Here is a 9,126-nt window from a genome sequence, read left to right as displayed (position 1 = left end):
CAATCATGATGTGTTGTGACATATTCAAAATCTCGTCGAGCTAATTAATTTGACACTTTGTTTAACAAATTTGGTCCACATTTGCCAAAGTTATCGAGCTTCAAAATTGGAAAAGTCACAAAACTTGTGTGTTTGAGCACATAAAGTACTATTTTTCTTGGAAGTTCAACAAGATGTAATCATGATGTGTTGTGACATATTCAAAATCTCGTCGAGCTAATTAATTTGACACTTTGTTTAAGAAATTTGGTCCACATTTGCCGAAGTTATCGAGCTTCAAAGTTTGAAAAGTCATAAAAGTTGTGTGTTTGAGCACATAAAGTACTATTTTTCTTGGAAGTTCAACAAGAGGTAATCATGATGTGTTGTGACATCTTCAAAATCTCGTTGAGGTGATTACTTTGACACTTTGTGTAACAAATTTGGTCTTCATTTGCCGAAGCTATCGAGCTTCAAAGTTTGAAAAGTCACAAAAGTTGTGTGTTTGAGCACATAAAGTACTATTTTTCTTGGAAGTTCAACAAGATGTAATCATGATGTGTTGTGACATCTTTAAAATCTCGTTGAGGTGATTACTTTGACACTTTGTTTAAGAAATTTGGTCCACATTTGCCGAAGTTATCGAGCTTCAAAGTTTGAAAAGTCACAAAAGTTGTGTGTTTGAGCACATAAAGTCCTATTTTTCGTGGGAATTCAACAAGATGCAATCATGAATTGTTGTGTCATTTTAAAGATCTCGTCGAGCTGATTAATTTGACACTTTGGTTAACAAATTTGGTCCACATTTGCCAAAGTTATCGAGCTTCAAAATTGGAAAAGTCACAACAGTTGTGTGTTTGAGCACATAAAGTACTATTTTTCTTGGAAATTCAACAAGATGCAATCATGATGTGTTGTGACATCTTCAAAATCTCGTCGAGCTGATTAATTTGACACTTTGTTTAACAAATTTGGTCCTCATTTGCCGAAGTTATCTAGCTTCAAAATTGGAAAAGTCACAAAAGTTGTGTGTTTGAGCATATAAAGTACTATTTTTCTTGGAAGTTCAACAAGATGCAATTCTGATGTGTTGTGACATCTTCAAAATCTCGTCGAGCTGATTAATTTGACACTTTGTTTAACAAATTTGGTCCACATTTGCCAATGTTATCGAGCTTCAAAATTGGAAAAGTCACAAAAGTTGTGTGTTTGAGCACATAAAGTACTATTTTTCTTGGAAGTTCAACAAGATGTAATCATGGTGTGTTGTGACATCTTCATAACCTTGTCGAGCTGATTAATTTGACACTTTGTTTAACAAATTTGGTCCTCATTTGCCGAAGTTATCGAGCTTCAAAGTTTGAAAAGTCACAAAAGTTGTGTGTTTGAGCACATAAAGTACTATTTTTCTTGGAAATTCAACAAGATGCAATCATGATGTGTTGTGACATCTTCAAAATCTCGTCGAGCTCATTAATTTGACACTTTGTTTAACAAATTTGGTCCTCATTTGCCGAAGTTATCGAGCTTCAAAATTGGAAAAGTCACAACAGTTGTGTGTTTGAGCACATAAAGTACGATTTTTCTTGGAAATTCAACAAGATGCAATCATGATGTGTTGTGACATCTTCAAAATCTCGTCGAGCTGATTAATTTGACACTTTGTTTAACAAATTTGGTCCTCATTTGCCGAAGTTATCGAGCTTCAAAATTGGAAAAGTCACAACAGTTGTGTGTTTGAGCACATAAAGTACGATTTTTCTTGGAAATTCAACAAGATGCAATCATGATGTGTTGTGACATCTTCAAAATCTCGTCGAGCTGATTAATTTGACACTTTGTTTAACAAATTTGGTCCACATTTGCCAAAGTTATCGAGCTTCAGAGTTTGAAAAGTCAAAAAATATGTGTGTTTGAGCACATAAAGTACTATTTTTCTTGGAAGTTCAACAAGAGGTAATCATGATGTGTTGTGACATCTTCATAACCTTGTCGAGCTGATTAATTTGACACTTTGTTTAACAAATTTGGTCCACATTTGCCAAAGTTATCGAGCTTCAAAATTGGAAAAGTCACAAAAGTTGTGTGTTTGAGCACATAAAGTACTATTTTTCTTGGAAATTCAACAAGATGCAATCATGAATTGTTGTGTCATTTTAAAGATCTCGTCGAGCTGATTAAATTGACACTTTGGTTAACAAATTGGTCCACATTTGCCAAAGTTATCGAGCTTCAAAATTGGAAAAGTCACAAAAGTTGTGTGTTTGAGCACATAAAGTACTATTTTTCTTGGAAGTTCAACAAGATGTAATCATGATGTGTTGTGACATCTTTAAAATCTCGTTGAGGTGATTACTTTGACACTTTGTTTAAGAAATTTGGTCCACATTTGCCGAAGTTATCGAGCTTCAAAGTTTGAAAAGTCATAAAAGTTGTGTGTTTGAGCACATAAAGTACTATTTTTCTTGGAAGTTCAACAAGAGGTAATCATGGTGTGTTGTGTCATTTTAAAGATCTCGTCGAGCTGATTAATTTGACACTTTGTTTAACAAATTTGGTCCACATTTGCCAATGTTATCGAGCTTCAAAATTGGAAAAGTCACAAAAGTTGTGTGTTTGAGCACATAAAGTACTATTTTTCTTGGAAGTTCAACAAGATGTAATCATGGTGTGTTGTGACATCTTCATAACCTTGTCGAGCTGATTAATTTGACACTTTGGTTAACAAATTTGGTCCACATTTGCCAAAGTTATCGAGCTTCAAAATTGGAAAAGTCACAAAAGTTGTGTGTTTGAGCACATAAAGTACTATTTTTCTTGGAAATTCAACAAGATGCAATCATGATGTGTTGTGACATCTTCAAAATCTCGTCGAGCTTATTAATTTGACACTTTGTTTAACAAATTTGGTCCTCATTTGCCGAAGTTATCGAGCTTCAAAATTGGAAAAGTCACAAAAGTTGTGTGTTTGAGCACATAAAGTCCTATTTTTCGTGGAAATTCAACAAGATGCAATCATGAATTGTTGTGTCATTTTAAAGATCTCGTCGAGCTGATTAATTTGACACTTTGGTTAACAAATTTGGTCCACATTTGCCAAAGTTATCGAGCTTCAAAATTGGAAAAGTCACAAAAGTTGTGTGTTTGAGCACATAAAGTACTATTTTTCTTGGAAATTCAACAAGATGCAATCATGATGTGTTGTGACATCTTCAAAATCTCGTCGAGCTTATTAATTTGACACTTTGTTTAACAAATTTGGTCCTCATTTGCCGAAGTTATCGAGCTTCAAAATTGGAAAAGTCACAAAAGTTGTGTGTTTGAGCACATAAAGTCCTATTTTTCGTGGAAATTCAACAAGATGCAATCATGAATTGTTGTGTCATTTTAAAGATCTCGTCGAGCTGATTAATTTGACACTTTGGTTAACAAATTGGTCCACATTTGCCAAAGTTATCGAGCTTCAAAATTGGAAAAGTCACAAAAGTTGTGTGTTTGAGCACATAAAGTACTATTTTTCTTGGAAATTCAACAAGATGCAATCATGATGTGTTGTGACATCTTCAAAATCTCGTCGAGCTCATTAATTTGACACTTTGTTTAACAAATTTGGTCCTCATTTGCCGAAGTTATCGAGCTTCAAAATTGGAAAAGTCACAACAGTTGTGTGTTTGAGCACATAAAGTACTATTTTTCTTGGAAATTCAACAAGATGCAATCATGATGTGTTGTGACATCTTCAAAATCTCGTCGAGCTGATTAATTTGACACTTTGTTTAACAAATTTGGTCCTCATTTGCCGAAGTTATCGAGCTTCAAAATTGGAAAAGTCACAAAAGTTGTGTGTTTGAGCACATAAAGTACTATTTTTCTTGGAAGTTCAACAAGATGTAATCATGATGTGTTGTGACATCTTCAAAATCTCGTTGAGGTGATTACTTTGACACTTTGTGTAACAAATTTGGTCTTCATTTGCCGAAGCTATCGAGCTTCAAAGTTTGAAAAGTCACAAAAGTTGTGTGTTTGAGCACATAAAGTACTATTTTTCTTGGAAGTTCAACAAGATGTAATCATGATGTGTTGTGACATCTTTAAAATCTCGTTGAGGTGATTACTTTGACACTTTGTTTAAGAAATTTGTTCCACATTTGCCGAAGTTATCGAGCTTCAAAGTTTGAAAAGTCATAAAAGTTGTGTGTTTGAGCACATAAAGTACTATTTTTCTTGGAAGTTCAACAAGAGGTAATCATGGTGTGTTGTGTCATTTTAAAGATCTCGTCGAGCTGATTAATTTGACACTTTGTTTAACAAATTTGGTCCACATTTGCCAATGTTATAGAGCTTCAAAATTGGAAAAGTCACAAAAGTTGTGTGTTTGAGCACATAAAGTACTATTTTTCTTGGAAGTTCAACAAGATGTAATCATGGTGTGTTGTGACATCTTCATAACCTTGTCGAGCTGATTAATTTGACACTTTGTTTAACAAATTTGGTCCACATTTGCCAAAGTTATCGAGCTTCAAAATTGGAAAAGTCACAAAAGTTGTGTGTTTGAGCACATAAAGTACTATTTTTCTTGGAAATTCAACAAGATGCAATCATGAATTGTAGTGTCATTTTAAAGATCTCGTCGAGATGATTAATTTGACACTTTGGTTAACAAATTTGGTCCACATTTGCCAAAGTTATCGAGCTTCAAAGATTGAAAAGTCACAAAATATGTGTGTTTGAGCACATAAAGTACTATTTTTCTTGGAAGTTCAACAAGATGTAATCATGATGTGTTGTGACATCTTTAAAATCTCGTTGAGGTGATTACTTTGACACTTTGTTTAAGAAATTTGGTCCACATTTGCCGAAGTTATCGAGCTTCAAAGTTTGAAAAGTCATAAAAGTTGTGTGTTTGAGCACATAAAGTACTATTTTTCTTGGAAGTTCAACAAGAGGTAATCATGATGTGTTGTGACATCTTCAAAATCTCGTTGAGGTGATTAATTTGACACTTTGTGTAACAAATTTGGTCCACATTTGCCAAAGTTATCGAGCTTCAAAATTGGAAAAGTCACAAAAGTTGTGAGTTTGAGCACATAAAGTACTATTTTTCTTGGAAATTCAACAAGATGCAATCATGAATTGTAGTGTCATTTTAAAGATCTCGTCGAGATGATTAATTTGACACTTTGGTTAACAAATTTGGTCCACATTTGCCAAAGTTATCGAGCTTCAAAGATTGAAAAGTCACAAAATATGTGTGTTTGAGCACATAAAGTACTATTTTTCTTGGAAGTTCAACAAGATGTAATCATGGTGTGTTGTGACATCTTCATAACCTTGTCGAGCTGATTAATTTGACACTTTGTTTAACAAATTTGGTCCACATTTGCCAAAGTTATCGAGCTTCAAAATTGGAAAAGTCACAAAAGTTGTGTGTTTGAGCACATAAAGTACTATTTTTCTTGGAAATTCAACAAGATGCAATCATGAATTGTAGTGTCATTTTAAAGATCTCGTCGAGATGATTAATTTGACACTTTGGTTAACAAATTTGGTCCACATTTGCCAAAGTTATCGAGCTTCAAAGATTGAAAAGTCACAAAATATGTGTGTTTGAGCACATAAAGTACTATTTTTCTTGGAAGTTCAACAAGAGGTAATCATGATGTGTTGTGACATCTTCATAACCTTGTCGAGCTGATTAATTTGACACTTTGTTTAACAAATTTGGTCCACATTTGCCAAAGTTATCGAGCTTCAAAATTGGAAAAGTCACAAAAGTTGTGTGTTTGAGCACATAAAGTACTATTTTTCTTGGAAATTCAACAAGATGCAATCATGAATTGTTGTGTCATTTTAAATATCTCGTCGAGCTGATTAAATTGACACTTGGGTTAACAAATTTGGTCCACATTTGCCAAAGTTATCGAGCTTCAAAATTGGAAAAGTCACAAAAGTTGTGTGTTTGAGCAAATAAAGTACTATTTTTCTTGGAAATTCAACAAGATGCAATCATGATGTGTTGTGACATATTCAAAATCTCGTCGAGCTGATTAATTTGACACTTTGTTTAACAAATTTGGTCTTCATTTGCCGAAGCTATCGAGCTTCAAAGTTTGAAAAGTCACAAAAGTTGTGTGTTTGAGCACATAATGTACTATTTTTCTTGGAAGTTCAACAAGATGCAATGATGATGTGTTGTGACATATTCAAAATCTCGTTGAGCTGATTAATTTGACACTTTGTTTAACAAATTTGGTCCACATTTGCCGAAGTTATCGAGCTTCAAAGTTTGAAAAGTCACAAAAGTTGTGTGTTTGAGCACATAAAGTACTATTTTTCTTGGAAGTTCAACAAGAGGTAATCATGATGTGTTGTGACATCTTCATAACCTTGTCGAGCTGATTAATTTGACACTTTGTTTAACAAATTTGGTCCACATTTGCCAAAGTTATCGAGCTTCAAAATTGGAAAAGTCACAAAAGTTGTGTGTTTGAGCACATAAAGTACTATTTTTCTTGGAAATTCAACAAGATGCAATCATGAATTGTTGTGTCATTTTAAAGATCTCGTCGAGCTGATGAATTTGACACTTTGGTTAACAAATTTGGTCCACATTTGCCAAAGTTATCGAGCTTCAAAATTGGAAAAGTCACAAAAGTTGTGTGTTTGAGCACATAAAGTACTATTTTTCTTGGAAATTCAACAAGATGCAATCATGAATTGTTGTGTCATCTTAAAGATCTCGTCGAGCTGATTAATTTGACACTTTGGTTAACAAATTTGGTCCACATTTGCCGAAGTTATCGAGCTTCAAAGTTTGAAAAGTCACAAAAGTTGTGTGTTTGAGCACATAAAGTACTATTTTTCTTGGAAATTCAACAAGAGGTAATCATGATGTGTTGTGACATCTTCATAACCTTGTCGAGCTGATTAATTTGACACTTTGGTTAACAAATTTGGTCCACATTTGCCAAAGTTATCGAGCTTCAAAATTGGAAAAGTCACAAAAGTTGTGTGTTTGAGCACATAAAGTACTATTTTTCTTGGAAATTCAACAAGATGCAATCATGAATTGTTGTGTCATCTTCAAAATCTCGTCGAGCTGATTAATTTGACACTTTGTTTAACAAATTTGGTCCTCATTTGCCGAAGTTATCGAGCTTCAAAATTGGAAAAGTCACAAAAGTTGTGTGTTTGAGCACATAAAGTACTATTTTTCTTGGAAATTCAACAAGATGCAATCATGAATTGTTGTGTCATCTTAAAGATCTCGTCGAGCTGATTAATTTGACACTTTGGTTAACAAATTTGGTCCACATTTGCCAAAGTTATCGAGCTTCAAAATTGGAAAAGTCACAAAAGTTGTGTGTTTGAGCACATAAAGTACTATTTTTCTTGGAAATTCAACAAGATGCAATCATGAATTGTTGTGTCATTTTAAAGATCTCGTCGAGCTGATGAATTTGACACTTTGGTTAACAAATTTGGTCCACATTTGCCAAAGTTATCGAGCTTCAAAATTGGAAAAGTCACAAAAGTTGTGAGTTTGAGCACATAAAGTACTATTTTTCTTGGAAATTCAACAAGATGCAATCATGATGTGTTGTGACATCTTCAAAATCTCGTCGAGCTGATTAATTTGACACTTTGTTTAACAAATTTGGTCTTCATTTGCCGAAGCTATCGAGCTTCAAAATTGGAAAAGTCACAAAAGTTGTGTGTTTGAGCACATAAAGTCCTATTTTTCGTGGAAATTCAACAAGATGCAATCATGAATTGTTGTGTCATTTTAAAGATCTCGTCGAGCTGATTAATTTGACACTTTGGTTAACAAATTGGTCGACATTTGCCAAAGTTATCGAGCTTCAAAATTGGAAAAGTCACAAAAGTTGTGTGTTTGAGCACATAAAGTCCTATTTTTCGTGGAAATTCAACAAGATGCAATCATGAATTGTTGTGTCATTTTAAAGATCTCGTCGAGCTGATTAATTTGACACTTTGGTTAACAAATTGGTCGACATTTGCCAAAGTTATCGAGCTTCAAAATTGGAAAAGTCACAACAGTTGTGTGTTTGAGCACATAAAGTACTATTTTTCTTGGAAATTCAACAAGATGCAATCATGATGTGTTGTGACATATCCAAAATCTCGTCGAGCTGATTAATTTGACACTTTGTTTAACAAATTTGGTCTTCATTTGCCGAAGCTATCGAGCTTCAAAGTTTGAAAAGTCACAAAAGTTGTGTGTTTGAGCACATAATGTACTATTTTTCTTGGAAGTTCAACAAGATGCAATGATGATGTGTTGTGACATATTCAAAATCTCGTCGAGCTGATGAATTTGACACTTTGGTTAACAAATTTGGTCCACATTTGCCAAAGTTATCGAGCTTCAAAATTGGAAAAGTCACAAAAGTTGTGTGATTGAGCACATAAAGTACTATTTTTCTTGGAAATTCAACAAGATGCAATCATGATGTGTTGTGACATATTCAAAATCTCGTCGAGCTGATTAATTTTACACTCTGTTTAACAAATTTGGTCCTCATTTGCCGAAGCTATCGAGCTTCAAAGTTTGAAAAGTCACAAAAGTTGTGTGTTTGAGCACATAAAGTACTATTTTTCTTGGAAATTCAACAAGATGCAATCATGAATTGTTGTGTCATTTTAAAGATCTCGTCGAGCTGATGAATTTGACACTTTGGTTAACAAATTTGGTCCACATTTGCCAAAGTTATCGAGCTTCAAAATTTGAAATGTCACAAAAGTTGTGTGTTTGAGCACATTAAGTACTATTTTTCTTGGAAATTCAACAAGATGCAATCATGATGTGTTGTGACATATTCAAAATCTCGTCTAGCTAATTAATTTGACACTTTGTTTAAGAAATGTGGTCCACATTTGCCGAAGTTATCGAGCTTCAAAGTTTGAAAAGTCACAAAAGTTGTGTGTTTGAGCACATAAAGTACTATTTTTCTTGGAAGTTCAACAAGAGGTAATCATGATGTGTTGTGGCATCTTCATAACCTTGTCGAGCTGATTAATTTGACACTTTGTATAAGAAATTTGGTCCACATTTGCCGAAGCTATCGAGCTTCAGAGTTTGAAAAGTCACAAAATATGTGTGTTTGAGCACATAAAGTACTATTT

This window comes from Euwallacea fornicatus, unplaced genomic scaffold (assembly GCF_040115645.1).
Source record: "Euwallacea fornicatus isolate EFF26 unplaced genomic scaffold, ASM4011564v1 scaffold_39, whole genome shotgun sequence".
Classification (NCBI taxonomy): domain Eukaryota; kingdom Metazoa; phylum Arthropoda; class Insecta; order Coleoptera; family Curculionidae; genus Euwallacea; species Euwallacea fornicatus.
The sequence above is the reverse complement of the archived record's forward strand: the minus strand, read 5'-3'. Positions refer to the sequence as shown.